The sequence below is a fragment of the Rutidosis leptorrhynchoides genome, chromosome 3 (assembly GCF_046630445.1).
Source record: "Rutidosis leptorrhynchoides isolate AG116_Rl617_1_P2 chromosome 3, CSIRO_AGI_Rlap_v1, whole genome shotgun sequence".
Classification (NCBI taxonomy): domain Eukaryota; kingdom Viridiplantae; phylum Streptophyta; class Magnoliopsida; order Asterales; family Asteraceae; genus Rutidosis; species Rutidosis leptorrhynchoides.
Window position 1 is genome coordinate 156,607,495 of NC_092335.1, and position 22,905 is coordinate 156,630,399.

A 22,905-nucleotide genomic window follows, 5' to 3' on the forward strand; every position below is an offset into this window, starting at 1 on the left:
TATCCTTTATATCTAATCCATACACCAACGACCAAAAACACCTACAAACACTTTCATTCTTCAATTTTCTTCATCTAATTGATCTCTCTCAAGTTCTATCTTCAAGTTCTAAGTGTTCTTCATAAATTTCAAAAGTTCTAGTTTCATAAAATCAAGAATACTTTCAAGTTTGCTAGCTCACTTCCAATCTTGTAAGGTGATCATCCAACCTCAAGAAATCTTTGTTTCTTACAGTAGGTTATCATTCTAATACAAGGTAATAATCATATTCAAACTTTGGTTCAATTTCTATAACTATAACAATCTTATTTCAAGTGATGATCTTACTTGAACTTGTTTTCGTGTCATGATTCTGCTTCAAGAACTTCGAGCCATCCAAGGATCCATTGAAGCTAGATCCATTTTTCTCTTTTCCAGTAGGTTTATCCAAGGAAATTAAGGTAGTAATGATGTTCATAACATCATTCGATTCATACATATAAAGCTATCTTATTCGAAGGTTTAAACTTGTAATCACTAGAACATAGTTTAGTTAATTCTAAACTTGTTCGCAAACAAAAGTTAATCCTTCTAACTTGACTTTTAAAATCAACTAAACACATGTTCTATATCTATATTATATGCTAACTTAATGATTTAAAACCTGGAAACACGAAAAACACCGTAAAATCGGATTTACGCCGTCGTAGTAACACCGCGGGCTGTTTTGGGTTAGTTAATTAAAAACTGTGATAAACTTTGATTTAAAAGTTGTTATTCTGAGAAAATTATTTTTATTATGAACATGAAACTATATCCAAAAATTATGGTTAAACTCAAAGTGGAAGTATGTTTTCTAAAATGGTCATCTAGACGTCGTTCTTTCGACTGAAATGACTACCTTTACAAAAACGACTTGTAACTTATTTTTCCGACTATAAACCTATACTTTTCTGTTTAGATTCATAAAATAGAGTTCAATATGAAACCATAGCAATTTGATTCACTCAAAACGGATTTAAAATGAAGAAGTTATGGGTAAAACAAGATTGAATAATTTTTCTCATTTTAGCTACGTGAAAATTGGTAACAAATCTATTCCAACCATAACTTAATCAACTTGTATTGTATATTATGTAATCTTGAGATACCATAGACACTTATACAATGTTTCGACCTATCATGTCGACACATCTATATATATTTCGGAACAACCATAGACACTCTATATGTGAATGTTGGAGTTAGCTATACAGGGTTGAGGTTGATTCCAAAATATATATAGTTTGAGTTGTGATCAATACTGAGATACGTATACACTGGGTCGTGGATTGATTCAAGATAATATTTATCGATTTATTTCTGTACATCTAACTGTGGACAACTAGTTGTAGGTTACTAACGAGGACAGCTGACTTAATAAACTTAAAACATCAAAATATATTAAAAGTGTTGTAAATATATTTTGAACATACTTTGATATATATGTATATATTGTTATAGGTTCGTGAATCAACCAGTGGCCAAGTCTTACTTCCCGACGAAGTAAAAATCTGTGAAAGTGAGTTATAGTCCCACTTTTAAAATCTAATATTTTTGGGATGAGAATACATGCAGGTTTTATAAATGATTTACAAAATAGACACAAGTACGTGAAACTACATTCTATGGTTGAATTATCGAAATCGAATATGCCCCTTTTTATTAAGTCTGGTAATCTAAGAATTAGGGAACAGACACCCTAATTGACGCGAATCCTAAAGATAGATCTATTGGGCCTAACAAACCCCATCCAAAGTACCGGATGCTTTAGTACTTCGAAATTTATATCATATCCGAAGGGTGTCCCGGAATAATGGGGATATTCTTATATATGCAACTTGTTATTGTCGGTTACCAGGTGTTCACCATATGAATGATTTTTATCTCTATGTATGGGATGTGTATTGAAATATGAAATCTTGTGGTCTATTGTTACGATTTGATATATATAGGTTAAACCTATAACTCACCAACATTTTTGTTGACGTTTTAAGCATGTTTATTCTCAGGTGATTATTAAGAGCTTCCGTTGTCGCATACTTAAATAAGGACGAGATTTGGAGTCCATGCTTGTATGATATTGTGTAAAAACTGCATTCAAGAAACTTATTTTGTTGTAACATATTTGTATTGTAAACCATTATGTAATGGTCGTGTGTAAACAGGATATTTTAGATTATCATTATTTGATAATCTACGTAAAGCTTTTTAAACCTTTATTGATGAAATAAAGGTTATGGTTTATTTTAAAATGAATGCAGTCTTTGAAAAACGTCTCATATAGAGGTCAAAACCTCGCAACGAAATCAATTAATATGGAACGTTTTTAATCAATAAGAACGGGACATTTCATGTGGTTTCGGTCATCTTATTGTGGAAGTGAGTCTCGTGTAGTTCGGATTCACAAATGACTCGTGTAGTTCGGTCATTCCTCTGGGATAGTGACTCTCGTGTAGTTCGGATTCACTATGGCGCGTGTAGTTCGGCCATTCCCGATTGTTGTTGTAGTGAAGGTAGTGAGTCGCGTGTAGTTCGGATTCACTAAGGCGCGTGTGTTTTCGGCCAGCCTTCGTGTGTTGCATGATCCGTCGGTTGTTTTATACACCGATGGTGGGGTCGTAAGGACCGGGATGTTTGATCTATTGGTTGTTTTATACACCAATGGTGGGGTCGTAAGGACCGTGTTGTTTGATCTATTGGTTGTTTTATACACCAATGGTGGGGTCGTAAGGACCGTGTTGTTTGATCTATCAGTTGTTTGATACACTGATGGTGGGGTCGTGAGGACCATGTTGTATGTTTAGTGATGCGTTATCCGTGTTTCGCTCACATGTTTGTTACGGGTGTGACGATGGTTGATTTCGTACACCTTGGGTTTTGTGTTTCCATAGTCGTTTTGGGCGCTATCGGTTCTAGCCGTTGGATTATGATGTTACGGTAGTTGTGTATTGGTCGTATGGCGCACTACAAGGGATGTTTAGTGATTGATGTAATCCGTAAGGGTTCGTTTGGTTCGGTCTTCATCGTTTCGGGTTGTTGACCTTAGGTTCAGACTTGGTTGTTTTTAGCGTTTTACTCGGTAAGTGTACGCTAAGAGATCTATATCTCGGTACGAGATTTGGTTGAGTTTTCCCGATGTGAGGGAATGTGCATGGTTATAATGCTCGTATTGTGATTTGATAAATCGCGTGTGACGATTTAGTTGCTTAAAGGCGATTCATTGGGAAGGATTGCTTAGGAAAGTCGGATTGGGACTTAGGCTTGTGGACCGTGGATTGTGGTCCGTTTGGTTATGTGACAAGGATCACGAGGACGTGATCGATTATAAGTGGGGGAGAGTTGTAAGACCCCAATATTTATTTTACACAGAGTTTTAAATGATGTACGTATCGTAGGTGAAGCGTGGTATGGAATAGAAGCTCAGAACCTGTTCAGAGGGTTGTGCGCGCCGCGCACCTTGAGGTGAGCGCGCCGCGCACCTGGTCTGCGACAAAAATCTGACTTTATCAAATTAGAGTTTAATGAGGGGCTTTTTGGTCTTTTGACTTGAGGCCGGATGTGAGGCCATATCAGCTGGTTGGATTCAGTTTTGGATCATATTTCACATCCACAAACACTCTCAAGTATCTTAGAGAGAGAGGGAGATTTCTAGAGAGAGATTTGGGGTTTTGGAGAAGAAGGAGCTTGAATTGATCAAAGTCTCGGGTTTTAAAGTTGTTCATCTCGTTCCTAGCTACGTTTTGGTGGTTGTGGTAAGTTCTAACTCCGAATTTCATTGTTTGATTTTGATAATCAAGTTAGGGTTTGAACTTAAATTGATGAGAAACCCATTTAAACTCTTGAAATGAGTTTAGTGATGCTAGTAATCGGGTTTATTGCTATTGTTGGTGGATTATGGGTTGGTGATCAAATTGACCATGATTAGGACTTGAAATTGGGTTTAATCACTTAAGTTAGTGATTATGAAAGTATTGAAACCCATTTAGGGTTATTTGGTTGACTAGTTTTGACTTTGGGTCAAAATTAGGGTTTATGGGCAATTTGGGGACTGATAAGTGTTTAACACTTGTGTTCGGGTTTATTTGGTGTATTAGGACCATTCTCACTTGTGTTAGTGATTATTGGTTAATTTTGGGCGCGGTTTGTACTTGGAAGTGCATTTGGGTCGAATTTGCACTAAGTGTCAAATTGGGTTGTTTTGTAAATCCAATCTAAGTGTGTTGTTGAATTTGTGATAATGGAATAGGTACTTTCCATTGGCGAGGTGCGGATTACTTGGAAGCATTCATCAAGGCGACAAGGTGAGTGTTAATATCCTATGTGCATATGTATGTGCAGGATGGGTGCGGGTCGGGTGAGGTGGTTCTCGGTTATAGAGCTCACTTCACATATAGGTGGATTTGATGGACTTTTGTATGAGTTCAAATGGCACGGTTGTGCGTTTTGGTTGACCAGCTTTGGCGAAGTACACGTTCGTGTGTACATTATCACACGTGGTTGTGATTTGGATGTTGTAGCCCCGATATGGTGGATTTTATAATCCCGTGACCGTGGGTTTGAGTTGGAGAAGTGAATCGCGTGTGGTTTCGGATTCACAATGACGCGTGTGGTTTCGGTCATCTTATCAAATGAATCTCGTGTAGTTCGGATTCATGGTGACTCGTGTAGTTCGGTCATCTTATTAAGGTAGTAATCTCGTGTGGTTGGGATTACTAAGGCTCGTGTAGTTCGGCCAACCTCGATGATGTGGAGATAGTAATCTCGTGTAGTTTCGGATTACTAAGGCTCGTGTAGTTCGGCCAATCTTCATTGTGGTACTTGGTTCTCGGTATTGGGTTAAGGGGTTAACCTTGTGCGTTATATATATATTGTTATATATTAATGTATTGTTGTGGTGTAGCTAACCCTCCGGGTGTAGCTTCTTGTCGTTGTTCACATCTTCATTGGTGAACTTATAATTGTTGTTGTATCTTTAGCTCGTTGCTTAGAGATCGTACGGTATGCTTAATGTAGTGCCTTATATATGGATGCTTCGGTATGCGGTATTTGTTATTTCGTGGCGTGTCCATTTTATGCATATATATGTATGTAGTATATTATCATTCACTAAGCATTAGCTTACCCTCTCGTTGTTGACATTTTTATAGATTGCATGGATGCGGTGGCTCGGGTAAATGGGGACTAGTGGACTCGCATAGTTGCTTTAGAAGATCTTGCTTTTGGATTGATTAGGATTGGGTTGCGTATCCCCAATCGCCATGCTCGGTCTTTATTTTGTGTTAAAAATCATGTGGTCGAAACTTGTATTTTGTACGAAAGTCGTAAAACGGCCGATGTGGGCCCGGTCTCGTAAAACTCATTTTATTATTGGAACGTGTTAGTTTTAACTAATATAAATTGTTGTGAAAAGCATTTGGTCTAAAAGTGTCGGGAAGTCGAAGATCTTTTCGCAAAAAATGGACATTTTGATCAGAACTGTCACAGGCCTTGTGCGCGCCGCGCACAGGCAGTGGTGCTCGCCGCGCACCCTTCTGTTCAGTTTAAAAAAAAAATTTATTCCGCGTTTTTGGTTGGTTAACGGGTTGGGATGTTACATCGAGAATCATGTTGTAGCTACTATCTCACCACTAGCCACAAAACCTTGCTGCTTTTATAACGTCTTGGTTTTATTATTCGAGTATTTTTAGCCGCTTTTTTATTTCTCTAGATTCACAACCTTATTTTTATTTTTGTTTCATAATGTCATATTTAATGTGAATATATGAGAGTTTAGTTTCGTTTTGATGATAATTAATGGCTGCAAAACACATATTTGAAGTCACTACATTCCTCACAAAATCGGGCAAAATTTTGTAGAGAATTTTCCTAAAATTTTCAATTGCAGATTAGGCCCATTTTCACAAGATAACTAGAAAACAGCGCTATGAGCAAGACTTACTTATGGCTTTCCCCCTTTCGAAACAGTTTAGATGGCGAAAATGACATTTTACCATTTTAAGGTGAATTTTGCACTCTTAGATCTTAGGTTAAGTAATACCTTCACATGTGAATTGTTGTATTTGTTTAAATACCACTACGATACTTGTTTTTATTTAATATTGTATTTAGGTACATCGAGAATCATGTTGGGCCTACTATCTCACTAATAGCCTCAAAAACTTACTGCTTTTATAACGTCTTGGTTTTATTGTTCGAGTATTTTTAGCCGCTTTTTTATTTCTATAGATTGATAACCTTATTTTTGTTTTTGTTTCTAAATTTCCTATTGAATGCGAATATATGAGAGTGTAGTTTCATTTTAATGATAATTAATGGCCGGAAAACACATATTTGAAGTCACTACATTCACCACAAAATCGGGCAAAATTTTGTAAAGAATTTTTTGAAAAATTTTCAATTGCAGATTAGACCCATTTTTACAAGATAACTAGAAAACGGCGCTACGAGTAAGACTTCCTTAAGAATTTCCTCTGTTCGAAGCAGTTTAGATACAGAAAATGACATTTTAATCGTTTTAAAGGTGAATTTTGCACTTTTAGATCTCGAGATAAGAAATACCTTCACATGTTAATTGGTGTGCATGTTTAAATACCACTACGATACTTGTCTTTATTTAATATTGTATTTAGGTACATTGAGAATAATGTTGGGGCTGCTATCTCACCACTAGCCACAAAACCTTGCTGCTTTTATAACGTTTTGGTTTTATTATTCGAGTATTTTTACCCGCGTTTTTATTTCTCTAGATTCATAACCTTATTTATGTTTTTGTTTCTAAATTTCATATTGAATGCGAATATATGAGAGTGTAGTTTTGTTTTGATAATAATTAATGGCCGGAAAACACATATTTGAAGTCACTACATTCTCCACAAAATCGGGCAAATTTTGTAGAGAATTTTCCAAAAAAATTTCAATTGCAGATTAGGCCCATTTTTGCAAGATAACTAGAAAACGGTGCTACGAGCAAGATTTCCTTAAGGCTTTCCCCCGTTCGAAGCATTTTAGATGCAGAAAATGATATTTTACTTGTTTTAAAGGTTAATTTTGCATTTTTAGATCTTAGGATAAGTAATACCTTCACATGTGAATTGTTGTGCCTATTTAAATATCACTATGATACTTGTTTTTATTTAATATTGTATTTAGGTACATCAAGAATCATGCTGGGGCTGCTATCTCACCACTAGCCACAAAACCTTGCTGCTTTTATAACGTCTTGGGTTTATTGTTCGAGTATTTTTAGCCTTATTTCTCAAGATTGATAACCTTATTTTTGTTTTTGTTTCTAAATTTCATATTGAATGCGAATATATGAGAGTGCAGCTTCGTTTTGATGATAATTAATGGCCGTAAACACATATTTGAAGTCACTACATTCCCCATAAAATCGGGCAAAATTTTGTGGAAAATTTTTCAAAAAAAATTCAATTTCAAATTAGCCCCATTTTCGCAAGATAACCAGAAAACAGCGCTACGAGCAAGACTTACTTAAGACTTTCCCCCGTTCGAAGAAGTTTAGATGCCAAAAATGACATTTTACTATTTTTAAAGGTGAATTTTGCACTTTTAGATCTTATGATAAGTAATACCTTCACATGTGAATTCTTGTGCCTATTTAAATACTACTATGATATTGGTTTTTATTTAATATTGTATTTAGATATATCGAGAATCATGTTGGGACTACTATCTCACCACTAGCCACAAAACCTTGCTGCTTTTATAACGTCTTGGTTTTATTGTTCGAGTACTTTTAGACGCTTTTTTATATCTCTAGATTCATAACCTAGTTTTTGGTTCTAAATTTCATATTGATTGCGAATATATGAGTGTGTAGTTTCGTTTTGATGATAATAATTGCCGCAAAACACATATTTGAAGTCACTACATTGCCCACAAAATCGGGCATAATTTTGTAGAGTATTTTCTGAAAAATTTTCAATTGCAGATTAGGCCCATTTTCACAAGCTAACTAGAAAACGGTGCTACGAGCAAGAATTCCTTAAGGCTTTCCCCCGTTCATGCAGTTTAGATGTCGAAAATGACATTTTACTATTTTTAAAGGTGAATTTTCCAATTTTAGATCTTAGGATAAGTATTACCATCACATGTGAATTGTTGTGTCTGTTTATATATCAGTATGATACTTGTTTTTATTTAATATTGTATTTAGGTACATCTAGAATCATGTTGGGACTACTATCTCACCACTAGTCACAAAATCTTGCTGCTTTTTTAACATCATGGTTTTATTGTTCGAGTATGTATTACCGCTTTTTTATTTCTCTAGATTCATAACCTTATTTTTATTTTTGTTTCTAAATTTCATATTAAATAAGAATATATGAGAGTGTAGTTTCATTTTGATGATAATTAATGGCCGCAAAACACATATTTGAACTCACTACATTCCCCACAAAATCGGGCATAATGTTGTAGAGAATTTTTCAAAACATTTTCAATTGTAGATTAGGTCCATTTTCGCAAGATAACTAGAAAACGGCGCTACAAGCAATTATTCCTTAAGGCTTTCCCCCGTTCGAAGCAGTTTAGATGCCGAAAATTACATTTTACTATTTTTAAAGGTGAATTTTACACTTTTAGATCTTAAGATAAATAATACCTTCACATCTCAATTGTTGTGCCTGTATAAATATCAATATGATACTTGTTTTTATTTAATATTGTATTTAGTTACATCAAGAATCATGTTGGGGCTACTATCTCACCACTAGCCACAAAACCTTGCTGCTTTTATAATGTTTTGGTTTTATTGTTCGAGTATTTTTAGCCGCTTTTTTATTTCTCTATATTCATAACTTTTTTTTTTGTTTTTAAATTTCATATTAAATGTGAATATATGAGAGTGTAGTTTCATTTTAATGATAATTAATGGCCTCAAAACACATATTTGAAGTCACTACATTCACCACAAAATCGGGCAAAATTTTGTGGAGAATTTTCCGAAAAATTGTCAATTGCAGATTAGGCCAATTTTCTCAAGATAACAAGAAAACAACGCTTCGAGCAAGAATTCCTTAAGGTTTTTCCCCGTTCAAAGCAGTTTAGATGCCGAAAATGACATTTTGCTATTTATAAAGGTGAATTTTGCGTTTTTAGATCTTCGGATAAGTAATACCTTCACATGTGAATTGTTGTGCCTGTTTAAATACCACAAGATACTTGTTTTTATTTAATATTGTATTTAGGTACATCGAAAATCATGTTGGGGCTACTATCTCACCACTAGCCACAAAACCTTGATGCTTTTATAATGACTTGGTTTTATTGTTCGAGTATTTTTAGACGCTTTTTTATTTCTCTAGATTGATAACCTTATTTTTGTTTTTGTTTTTATATTTATATTGAATGCGAATATATGACAGTGTAGTTTCGTTTTAATGATAATTAATGACCGCAAAAACACATATTTGAAGTCACTACATTCCCCACAAAATCGGGCTAAATTTTGTGGAGAATTTTTTGAATAATTTTCAATTGCAGATTAGGCCTATTTTCGCAAGATAACTAGAAAACGGCGCTACGAGCAAGACTTCCTTAAGGCTTTCCCCCGTTTGAAGCAGTTTAGATACCGAAAATGATATTTTACTATTTAAAGGTGAATTTTACACTTTTAGATCTTAGGATAAGTAATACCTTCACATGTGAATTTTCTTGCCTGTTTTAATACCATTATGATACTTGTTTTTATTTAATATTGTATTTAGATACGTCGAGAATCATGTTGGGACTACTATCTCACTGATAGCCACAAAACCTTAATGCTTTTATAACGTCTTGGTTTTATTGTTCGAGTATTTTTAGCCGCTTTTTTATTTCTCTAGATTCATAACTGTATTTTTATTTTTGTTTCTAAATTTTATATTGAATGCAAATATATGAGAGTGTATTTTCGTTTTGAGGATAATTAATGGACGCAAAATACATATTTGAAGTCACTACATTCCTCACAAAATTAGGCAAAATTTTGTAGAGAATTTTCTGAAAATTTTCAATTGCTGATTAGGCCTTTTTTCACAATATAACTAGAAAACGGCGCTGCGAGCAAGATTTCCTTATGGGTTTCCCCCTTTCGAAGCAGTTTAGATGGCGAAAATGACATTTTACTATTTTTAAGGTGAATTTTGCACTTTTAGATCTTAGGATAAGTAATACCTTCACATGTGAATTGTTGTGTCTGTTTAAATACCACTACGATACTTGTTTTTATTTAATATTGTATTTAGATACATCGAGAATCATGTTGGGCCTACTATCTCACCACTAGCCACAAAAACTTACTGCTTCTATAACATCTTGGTTTTATTGTTCGAGTATTTTTAGCCGCTTTTTTATTTCTATAGATTGATAACCTTATTTTTGTTTTTGTTTCTAATTTTCCTAATGAATGCGAATATATGAGAGTGTAGTTTCGTTTTAATGATAATTAATGTCCGAAAAACACATATTTGAAGTCACTACATTCTCCACAAAATCTGGCAAAATTTTGTAGAGAATTTTCCAAAATAAATTTCAATTGCAGATTAGGCCCATTTTCGCAAAATAACTAGAAAACAGCACTACGAGCAAGACTTCCTTAAGGCTTTCCTCTGTTTGAAGCAGTTTAGATGCAAAAAATGACATTTTAATAGTTTTAAACGTTAATTTTGCATTTTTAGATCTTAGGATAAGTAATACCTTTACATGTGAATTGTTGTGCCTGTTTAAATATCACTTTGATACTTGTTTTTATTTAATATTGTATTTAGGTATATCGAGAATCATGTTGGGGCTGCTATCTCACCACTAGCCACAAAACCTTACTGCTTTTATAACGTCTTGGTTTTATTTTTCGAGTATTTTTACCCGCATTTTTATTTCTCAAGATTGATAACCTTATTTTTATTTTTGTTTCTAAATTTCGTATTGAATGCAAATATATGAGAGTGTAGTTTCGTTTTGATGATAATTAATGGCCGCAAAACACATATTTGAACTCACTACATTCCCTACAAACTCGTGCAAAATTTTGTGGAGAATATTCTGAAATATTTTCAATTGCAGATTAGCCCTATTTTCGCAAGATAACCAGAAAACAACGATATGGGCAAGAATTCCTTAAGGCTATCCCCCGTTCAAAGAAGTTTAGATGCCGAAAATGACATTTTACTAAGTTTTAAATGTGAATTTTGCACTTTTAGATCTTAAGATAAGTAATACCTTTACATGTGAATTCTTGTGTGTGTTTAAATACCACTATGATACTTGTTGTTATTTAATATCGTATTTAGGTTCATCGAAAATCATGCTGGGACTACTATCTCATCACTAGCCACAAAACCTTGCTGCTTTTATAACGTCTTAGTTTTATTGTTCGAGTACTTTTAGTTGCTTTTTAATTTCTCTAGATTCATAACCATGTTTTTGTTTCTAAATTTCATATTGAATGCGAATATATGAGAGTGTAGTTTCATTTTGATGATATTAACGGCCGCAAAACACATATTTGAAGTCACTACATTCCCTACAAAATCGGGCAAAATATTGTGGAGAATTTTCTGAAAAATTTTCAATTGCAGATTAGCCCCATTTTCGCAAGATAACCAGAAAACAGCGCTACGAGCAAGACTTCCTTAAGTCTTTCCCCCGTTCGAAGAAGTTTAGATGCCGAAAATGACATTTTACTAATTTTAAAGGTGAATTTAGCAATTTTAGATCTAAGGATAATTAATACCTTCACATGTGAACTGTTGTGCCTGTTTAAATATCACTATGATACTTGTTTTTATTTAATATTGTATTTAGGTACATCGAGAATCATGTTGAGACTACTATCTTAGCACTAGCCACAAAACCTTGATGCTTTTATAACGTCTTGGTTTTATTGTTCGAGTATGTTTAGCCGCTTTTTTATTTCTCTAGATTCATAACCTTGTTTTTGTTTTTGTTTCTAAATTTCATATTAAATGCGAATATATGAGAGTGTAGTTTTGTTTTGATGATAATTAATGGCCGCAAAACACATATTTGAACTCACTACATTCCCCACAAAATCGGGCATAATGTTGTAGAGAATTTTACAAAAAACATTTCAATTGCAGATTAGGCCCATTTACCCAAGATAACTAAAAAATGACGCTACAAGCAAGTCTTCCTTAAGGCTTTTCCCCATTTGAAGAATTTTAGATGCCGAAAATTACATTTTACTATTTTTAAAGGTGAATTTTGCACTTTTAGATCTTAGGATAAGTAATACCTTCACATCTGAATTGTTGTTCCTGTATAAATATCAATATGATACTTGTTTTTATTTAATATCGTATTTAGGTACATCAAGAATCATGTTAGGGCTACTATCTCACCACTAGCCACAAAACCTTGCTGCTTTTATAACGTCTAGTTTTATTGTTAGTGTATTTTTAGTCGCTTTTTAATTTCTCTATATTGATAACCATATTTTTGTTTTTGTTTCTAAATTTCATATTGAATGCGAATATATGAGAGTGTAGTTTCGTTTTGATGATAATTAATGGCCGCAAAACACATATTTGAAGTCACTACATTCCCCATAAAATCGGACAAAATTTTGTGGAGAATTTTTCAAAAAAATTTAAATTGCAGATTAGCCCCATTTTAGTAAGATAACCAGAAAACAGCGCTACGAGCAAGACTTTCTTAAGGCTTTCCCCCGTTCGAAGCAGTTTAGATGCCGAAAATGATATTTTACTATTTTTAAAGGTAAATTTTCTAATTTTAGATCTTAGGATAAGTAATACTTTCACATGTGAACTGTTGTGCCTGTTTAAATATCACTATGATACTTGTTTTTATTTAGTATTGTATTTAGGTACATCGAGAATCGTGTTAGGACTAATATCTCACCACTAGCCACAAAACCTTGCTGCTTTTATAACGTCTTAGTTTTATTGTTCGAGTATTTTTAACCGCTTTTTTATTTCTCTAGATTCATAACCTTGTTTTTGTTTTTGATGATAATTATGTAACATCCCGCCTTTTTCCATTTACCTTCCGTTACACTATTTTAAAATCTGTTATATAAATATAACATCTTTCGTTAATACGCGTTTTAAAATATTCGTTTAGGTAATTCACGCACCCGCTTTGAAACTTGAGGGACCAATGTTGCCAAATGACCAAAGTTTTGACTAGGTCAAAGTGGTCAACCTCACCTCCTCCATTCATTCACTCTTTCTCTCTTTTTGATAATTCAACTTTTTTTTCTCTCAAACACCAAACAAAGAATCATCATCTATTTCTGATCCAGCAAGTGTTTCACAAAACAAATTACATACTTGGAATCCTTGCATCTTCTTCTTCGATTCCATACCGATTTCATCGCATTTGGGTAACTTTCTAAAAACACTAGATTTTGTGTTCTTGATGTTTTTAACTTATAAAAGTGTTAATTAGTATCTATGGCTCAAGTCTAACATAGATATGTGATTTATATGCTCGATCTTGTTATTTTGAGTAACTAGCATGAACTTAAATTTTGGTGTGTTTGATCTTGTGATTTGTTTGCTTAAATATTGTTAGATGTTAAAAGTGCATGTATTAAATGTGTATTACTAGCATCACTAGCTTCAATTTGGTATGTAAGTTGGCATGGATTAGCTTCATAAACAAAATTGTTAAATTTGTGATTGTTAGTTAGGGTTTGGTGGCCTTAAATGTGATCTTTGATGCATTAAAAGCCTTGTAATGTTGTTTTTAAGTGTTTAGTACTATTGTACGCGTGATTACCTACGAAACGGCGTATTATATGTGGGCATTTAATTCCCGAATCATAAATGTGCATTTATGAACTTGAAAGTATTTATGATGAACATTAAATGAGCATTCAACTTGGATTTTGATTGTTGTAAATGATGTTTTTAATTTATGAAAGGCGTTTAGTTGTGTTCCTCGTTAAATTACCTTTCCAACGATATATGGTATGCGTTTTAAGTGTTTACGGTTCATTTGTTATGTTAAAATGAGTTTTGGCTCGAGACTTGAACACTTGCACCAGCCCAGGTACCAGCTCACGTTGAGTGTCGCGGCGCGGCCATCCTTGGTCGAGGCGCGGCATTAGGCGTGTTTGGATTCTGATTAAAGTTACACTTTTATGAAAAATGTTTGCTATGCTACGCACCTCCGATTCACATATAACTTGTTCTAACATGCTTATATATGATTAAAAACCTCTGAAAAATAGCTCGGGACCCGACCCGAACGTGTTGACTTTTTCGTTGACTTTGACCCGACCAAATTTGACTTTTAATCAAACTTAACTAAATGTTTGTGCAATCGTTCTAACTTGCTTTTATACTTGTATCTTGCATGGAACTTGACAATTTGATTCACATGCTATATAATCGAGTCGTAACAAGCCATAGGACTAATTGAACATCTTTGACCAACCGTGTTTACCGTTATTGATACAACCTACTTGTTTAGGTCAAGACTAGCATTCGTTCTTGCACACGATCTTGTGAAGTACTTTATTCACTCGTGCACTCAAGGTGAGATCATAGTCCCACCTTTACTCTTTTAAACTTACATTTGGATGAGAAAACATAAACGTTTCATTTTACAAAGTGAACACAAGTACAAAAATAAACATTCTACATACGAGTTAGAACAAAAATCCTTAATTCAATTATCATTAGTTACACTTGCCGGGTGTAAGCGAGAACTTATGTTGTATGGCCATATGAGTTTGACAAACCCTCATTCGGACGGTTCGCTACCGTTATTCGGATGAAATATATTTTCGAGAAACAGTGTATGTTCTAACACTATTGTGTTGGGTTTCTATGGATGGAAAGTTACGCCTTGATAATTGGGTGCTCGTGATTACAATTTTTAGAATGGTTTACTATTATTCAATGATACAAATCTTGTGGTTCATTTGTACTTACTTACTTACTTACTTAAACCTATAATTTCACCAACGTTTCGTTGACAGATTATAATGTTTTTCTCAGGTCCTTGAACGTTTTGTAGTACATGCTTCCGCTCATTATTTTGATACTTGCATTGGATGTCGAGTATATATGCATACATGGAGCATCTTTTGGCTACTTTTAAATTTGTCGCATAGGTTTCACTTGTACTTATAACGTTGTAACGTAACTTATGGTTGAACTAACCTTGTAACTTTGAAACAATCTTCACATTTGAAATGAATGCGACATATTTTTTTGGTCAAACGTTGTTCTAAAGACTTATAACCACGTAACGGGATCTAAGTAGACGGCGCCATCAATGACGATTTTGTCGGGCCGCTACAGATGGTATCAGAGTTGGTTTAACCTTAGCCGTAAAGGTAGTCACGCGTTCGGCTGTCACGCCGGGCACCCTGAACGGACTATACTTTTTGGCGGGTTAATCGTAGAGGGGGTTCTCACAGTGTAACCTGTGACGAAGCATTGGCTCTTACCCCTTGCGGTCCCTTTGTAGGAGGGTTGGCAGTTTGGCAGAAATGCGAGTCGTAAAATCAGTGTTCGAGGTACGCTCAGTGGTCACCAAGTGGTTAGCTGGAAAGGCACTGGGTGGGATGTGGTCCCCATCTGTTTCTACAGATGGTATCAGAGCATTGGTTGTATGGATTTAGAGTTCATTGGTGTCAACCCCGAGTCATAGGGTACATTAGTGAGTCTAGACTAAAACCGGCATATAGACTTGAAGTAGGAATTACTTGACTACTTGTGCATTTATACTCGAGCGTTTCTACTCATATCTACTCTTATTTCATCTTAATCTCACGTTGTTTAATTTGATTGACACGCCACCTTGACTATATGAAATAATGTCGAATGCACATATGAATCAGGGTAATATAATTTCCGAAATTATATTATGGTGACTCATATGAACGTTCCGACATTATGACATAAAGAATTTAAGGCGAGTCAAGGAAAATTTTCTCTCTATCCTTATTCCATATCATGATTAGTATTATTGAAAATGTTAATCAACGGTATTCTTGTGTTTTGAAGGGAACAATGCCTCCTCGCCGTGTAACACGCCTTGAAACACCCGAACAAGCTCTACAACGAATGACAGGCACCGCCGTAGATGCGGCCATGGCCGGAAACTCATCCAACAACAACAACAATAACAACAACCACAACAACAACAATGGAGCCGGTAATTCAAACGAGGTATGCTCTTATAAAGCTTTCATGGGGTGCAAACCTCACACTTTCGATGGAACCGGGGGACCGGTTGTGCTCACCCGATGGTTTGAGCAAACGGAAGCCGTCTTTAGCATAAGCGATTGTCGGGACCAAGACAAGGTCAAGTACTCCACTCACACATTCACCGACGTCGCTCTTACGTGGTGGAACACCTATGTACAATCGGTGGGTACCGATGAAGCTCACGCCCTCTCTTGGGCTGATTTAAGGGAAAAGATGATCACCGAATATTTCCCTCGTGAAGAAACCCGAAGGCTCGAACAAGAGCTAAGAACTTTGAAAGCAGTCGGAAACGATCTCAAGGCCTATAATCAACGATTTTCCGAACTAGCCTTGATGTGCCCAAACCTTGTGAACCCCGAATATTTAAGGGTTGAACTTTACATGGATGGTCTTCCAAAGAGCATCAAACACGGAGTAATGTCATCCAAACCCACTAATGATCAAGAAGCTTTGAACATGGCCCGCAAATTGATAGAAACGGTGGACGAAATTGTAGTGCCAGCACCTAAAGCCGAGGATAAGTCGGGTAACAACAAAAGAAAATGGGAAGCCCCCCAATCAAGCAACAACAACTTTGCCAAGAAGCCTTTCACCTCCGACGGTAAGAAGGGTTATGCCAGAAACCTACCTCTTTGCAACAAATGCAACAAGCATCACTTTGGGGAATGTGGCAAGCTAATTTGCCATCGGTGCCAAGGAATTGGTCATAAGGCCAACGAATGTAAAAGTGCCGCCCCCGTCGCTCGAAAGGGGCCCAATACACCAAAGACGGTCACTTGTTACGAATGTGGCCAAACGGGTCATTATAGAAATGCATGCCCGAAGAAGAAAGATAACCCCAATACGCGAGGCCGAAATTTCAACATTAACACCGAGGAAGCCCGAGATGACAATGAACTAGTCACGGGTACGTTTCTTCTCAACAATTCTTATGTCTCATGCTTATTCGATTCGGGTGCCTATAAGAGTTTTGTATCCAAGACTTTGACTCATTCTTTTAGCACTCCACCACTTCCACTAGATACTACTTATACCATTGAAGTGGCCAACGGGAAACTATTGAGTGCCGACAAATTTTACCAGGGGTGTACGTTAAACTTAATGGGTAAAGAGTTTGAAATTGACTTGATACCTATAGAACTAGGGAGCTTTGATGTAATCATTGGTATGGATTGGCTAGCTAAAACGAAATCTCACATCCTTTGTGATCTTAAAGCGATTCAAATTCCTATCGAGAATGGTGAACCCTTGATTGTCTATGGCGATAAGAGTTACACCGGACTCAACCTCGTCTCGTGCCTTAAAGTTGAAAAGTACCTTCGTAAAGGTTGTTTCACGATTCTAGCCCACGTTAAGAAAGTTGAAACCGATGAGAAGCATATCGATGATGTGCTAATTGTTAGTGACTTTTCCGATGTATTTCCCAACGAATTACCGGGTCTTCCACCTCATCGACCGGTAGAATTCCAAATCGATCTTATTCCGGGATCCGCACCCATAGCACGTGCACCGTATAGACTTGCTCTATCCAAAATGCCAGAATTGCAAAGTCAAATTCAAGAACTACTTGACCGTGGTTTTATCCAACCTAGCCATTCAACATGGGGCGCTCAGATTTTGTTCGTTAAGAAGAAAGATGGATCCCTACGAATGTGCATTGATTATTGTGAACTAAATAAATTAACGGTTAAGAACCGATATCCTCTTCCTCGCATCGATGACCTATTTGATCAAATACAAGGATCTCGTGTATATTCGAAAATTGATCTCCGCTCGGGTTATCATCAATTAAGGGTTAAGGGGAAGATGTCTCCAAAACTGCTTTTCGGGCTCGTTATGGTAGTTATGAATTTCTTGTAATGCCATTTGGTCTCACTAACGCACCGATGGTGTTCATGGATCTTATGAACCGTGTGTGCAAACCATACCTCCACAAATTCGTTATCGTGTTCATCGATGATATTTTGGTCTATTCTAAAAGCGGAGAAGAGCACAAATAACATCTCCGACTTGTGCTTGAACTCTTGAGACAAGAACGACTCTATGTCAAATTCTCCAAGTGTGAATTTTGGTTGAAGGAAGTTCAATTTTTTGGTCATGTTGTAAGTGATCAAGGTATTAAAGTCGATCCCGCAAAAATTGAAGCCATTAGTAAATGGGAGACTCCTACTACTCCTACTCACATTCGTGAATTTTTGGGTCTAGCCGGATACTATCGTAGATTCATCGAAAACTTCTCTTTGGTTGCACGTCCTCTAACCGCGTCAACCCACAAGGGAAAGAAATTCATTTGGGCGACCGAACAAGAATCCGTATTTCAAATTTTGAAGACAAAGCTAACCACCGCTCCTATCTTGTCACTTCTCGAAGGCAATGATGATTTTGTTGTATATTGCGATGCCTCGAAAACATGGGTTTAGGTGTGTATTGATGCAACGAAAGAAAGTCATTGCTTATGCCTCTCGACAACTAAAAATTCATGAACAGAACTACACGACACATGATCTCAAACTCGGAGCCGTTGTCTTTGCACTTAAAATGTGGAGACACTATCTTTATGGAACCAAGAGTATTATCTTCACCGATCACAAAAGCCTTCAACACATCTTCGACCAAAAACAACTAAACATGAGACAACGACGGTGGATTGAAACTTTAAACGATTACGATTGTCAGCTTTGTTACCATCTCGGGAAGGCAAATGTAGTAGCCGATGCCTTAAGTCGAAAGGAAAGAGTGGTGCCTCTTCGTGTACGAGCTTTAAACATCACCATTCACACCAACCTCATTAGTCAAATTCGTGTAGCCCAATACGAGGCTCTCAAGGATGAAAACATCTCTCTCGAACTCTTGAACGTCCTTACCTCTCGATTCGAAGTTAAGGAGACCGGACTTCGATATTTCGCCGGAAGAATTTGGGTGCCTAGTTATGGGGACTTGCGAAGCCTTATTCTAGACGAAGCCCATAAGTCAAGATACACGATTCATCCTGGTGCCAATAAGATGTACCATGACCTTAAAGAACAATATTGGTGGCCGAACATTAAAAAGAACGTTGCTACTTATGTCGGAAGGTGCCTAACTTTCTCCAAAGTCAAAGCCGAACATCAAAGACCGTCCGGACTACTTCAACAACCCGAAATCCCGCAATGGAAGTGGGAAAGGATAACGATGGATTTTATCACCAAACTACCAAACACGGTGGGCGGTTATGATACTATTTGGGTTATTGTTGACCGTCTCACCAAATCCGCTCACTTCCTAGCCATGAAGGAAACCGACAACATGGAAAAACTTGCATAACTTTACATTAAAGAGATCGTAGCCCGTCACGGTATGCCTTTATCGATTATTTCCAACCGAGATGGTCGTTTTGTTTCTAGATTTTGGCGTACCTTCCAAGAAGCGTTGAGGACGCGTTTAGACATGAGCACCGCATATCATCCACAAACCGATGGACAAAGCAAACGCACAAATCAAACCTTGGAAGACATGCTACGAGCTTGTGTTATCGATTTCAAAAAAGCTTGGGACAAGCACTTGCCTCTCACCGAATTCTCTTACAACAATAGTTACCACGTGAGTATCAACGCCGCACCTGAAATAACCCAACCCGTATTCCATACGATAAATTTTTTTTTTTACAATACACATTTACGCGCCAATTAAATATGTAAACCATTCTACAAGTTCCATTTAAACGTACAACAGTTTAAATGTTTACCAAAGGCACAAAGGCCATTAATTAAGTTTAATACAAGTTTGACCTACTACAATGATAGTTTATAATCCAAACGACATTCGAGCATGGTTTGGGGCTAAACTACCCAAAATGTTAGGTCACTTCAAAAGCTATCCAGAAAGCACCCCCTATCAACACAAACGGGAGACAACTAATCCAACCGTATGCCCTTACCCTTGTTCAAGCCGGAACCTATAAAAATGGTAAACAACGAGAGGGTAACAAATGCTTAGTGAATGCAATAGTTATACATACATATATATAACCCATCTATTTGCAATCACAAATACCAAATACCTCGCACGAACATGTAACTCACATAGCAAGTCAATCATACCCGAAATACCAACAAGTCGTACATTGACACCAAATCTCATTAGCATATACTCAACACCATATATATATATATATATATATATATATATATATATATATATATATATATATATATATATATATAATGCTAAACGATAACAACACAATATGGTTAACCATGACGCTATGGTGCTACCGGCACGTGGTTCACACCATACGCATTTGAGTCTCACTCTTTTATAGTGCTACAGGCACATGGTTCACACTTTGACGCTACCGGCACGTGGTTCACGCCTCAATTTATAGTGCTACCGGCACGTGGTTCACACTCAATGCTACCGGCACGTGGTTCACATCCTATATCCATCACATACATGTTATGGCACTACTGGCACATGGTTCATACCATAACATTCACAAATAAACACGCCATATACATGAACGTATAATTATTCCACTCACCTTGTCACAAGGATGATGATTTAACACTTCCGAGCTTCAACGCAATGTACCTAAATCATTAAGTGCACATTCAATTTCACAACTAGTGGGATTAACCACAATACTCCCACTTGAGCATTTAATGACCCAATTTGCATTAAATGACTCAACTACTCACAACCGCCCATAAATGGCCAAGACTCGACTTTAATCACTAAGACTAGTGAATTAAAGTCTATTAACTTTAATTAACACAAAACTTAGGGTAATCCGTACCCATTTCATCTAATTAGGTCAACTAGTACATTTTGACCCATTTTATTACTTAGACTCACAATCAAGTCAAACTTACCCATTAACACTTCTTTCATTAATCTTAAAGTGCATTAGTGACTAACAACACCAATTAACACTTACAACCTCAAATCATAATGCCAAAACCCTAGATTGTGGCTATTAGGGTTTCATTACAACAACATAACCCAAACTCATCCATTTTACCTCCAATTGGGTCTTACAAATCTCTAGTAACCAAAACCCTAGCCATTAACCAATTAAAACTCAAAAACTTAGAGTTAGAACTTACCGAGACTATCAACGCGTAGCTAGAGACACAAGGAACAACTTTAATTCTTGCTCCTAGGTTTGATTCACAAATTTTCACCTTCAAATCTTAAGATTAAACTAAGTGGGTTTTGTGTTTTGGGAGAGAAAATGGGAAGAAAAGAGAAAAGGAAAATGAATTAAATGGATATGTGGTGGAGAGTTAATGCCCCCATCAGATTCATATGTCAATTTACAATTTTGCCCCTTAAAATCCCTTAAAATGAGGTAAGTCCGACACCAGTTCAGCAGAACTGTCGCGGCGCGGCCTTAATCGTCGCGGCGCGACACAAAAAGGGAAAATAGGCCCTTCTTAACCCAATCCCTGATCCAGGTTTGCTTTGTTTATCGCGGCGCAGTCCCGCCCGTCGCGGCGCAGCGTTTGCCAGAGCCTGGTCACTTTGACCATTTAACACAAAACGATGGTTCAAACAACTAGCACACCTCATTCACTCTTCCTATGCATGGCTTCAACCTTAAGTCCCGCACGACTCAACTCCATCGCGACACGTACATATACACGTTCACACATGTATTCTCAAATATATATATATACATATATATATATATATATATATATATATATATATATATATATATATATATATATATATATATATATATATATATATATATATATATATATATATATATATAGACTCACATACATGTACCCACTCATAAACTAACACTTTGGCTCATTTAATCACATAAACGAACAAGATATAATCGTGCTAATAATTAAGTTTGTACCTTTAAATATGTACGGGAAAAATGGGGTTTACAACTCTCCCCCACTTGAATCGGAGCGCGTCCTCGCGAACCAAGCCACATGACAAGAGGGAAGATAAACCAACACAAACTCTTCGGGCTCCCAAGTAAACTCGGAACCCTTACTACGACACCATTGAACTTTAAAAGTCCTAACCTCTTTATGTCTCAACCTTTTGACCTTCTCATCGAGTATGGCAAACGGTTCCTCGATATACTCTAACTTATTATTTAGCTCAATCTCGTCTAATGGCACCCAAGATGAATCATCCGTAAGACACTTACGGAGATGAGAAACATGAAATGTATTATGGATCCCCGCAAGCTCTTCAGGTAATTCCAAACGATACGTGACTTCACCAACACGAGCTAAAACCTTAAACGGCCCAATAAACCGAGGAGCTAACTTTCTTCATTTTCGGAATCGAATAATACCTTTCCATGGCGAAACCTTAAGCATCACCATGTCACCTTCTTGAAATTCGATCGTTCGTCTACGTTTGTCGGCATACGACTTTTGCATATCTTGAGCCTTTTTCAAATGCTCTCGAATCACATCAATCTTGCTATTCGTCTCAAAAACCAAATCGGTACTCCTGATTTCCTTTTGTCCCACTTCACCCCAATAAATCGGGGTTCGACACCTACGCCCATAAAGCATCTCATAAGGTGGCATCCCAATACTAGTATGATAACTATTATTGTACGAGAATTCCACCAAAGGTAAGTGCTCGTCCTAACTACCACCAAAATCGATAATGCACACACGTAACATATCTTCCAAAGTTTGATTCGTACGTT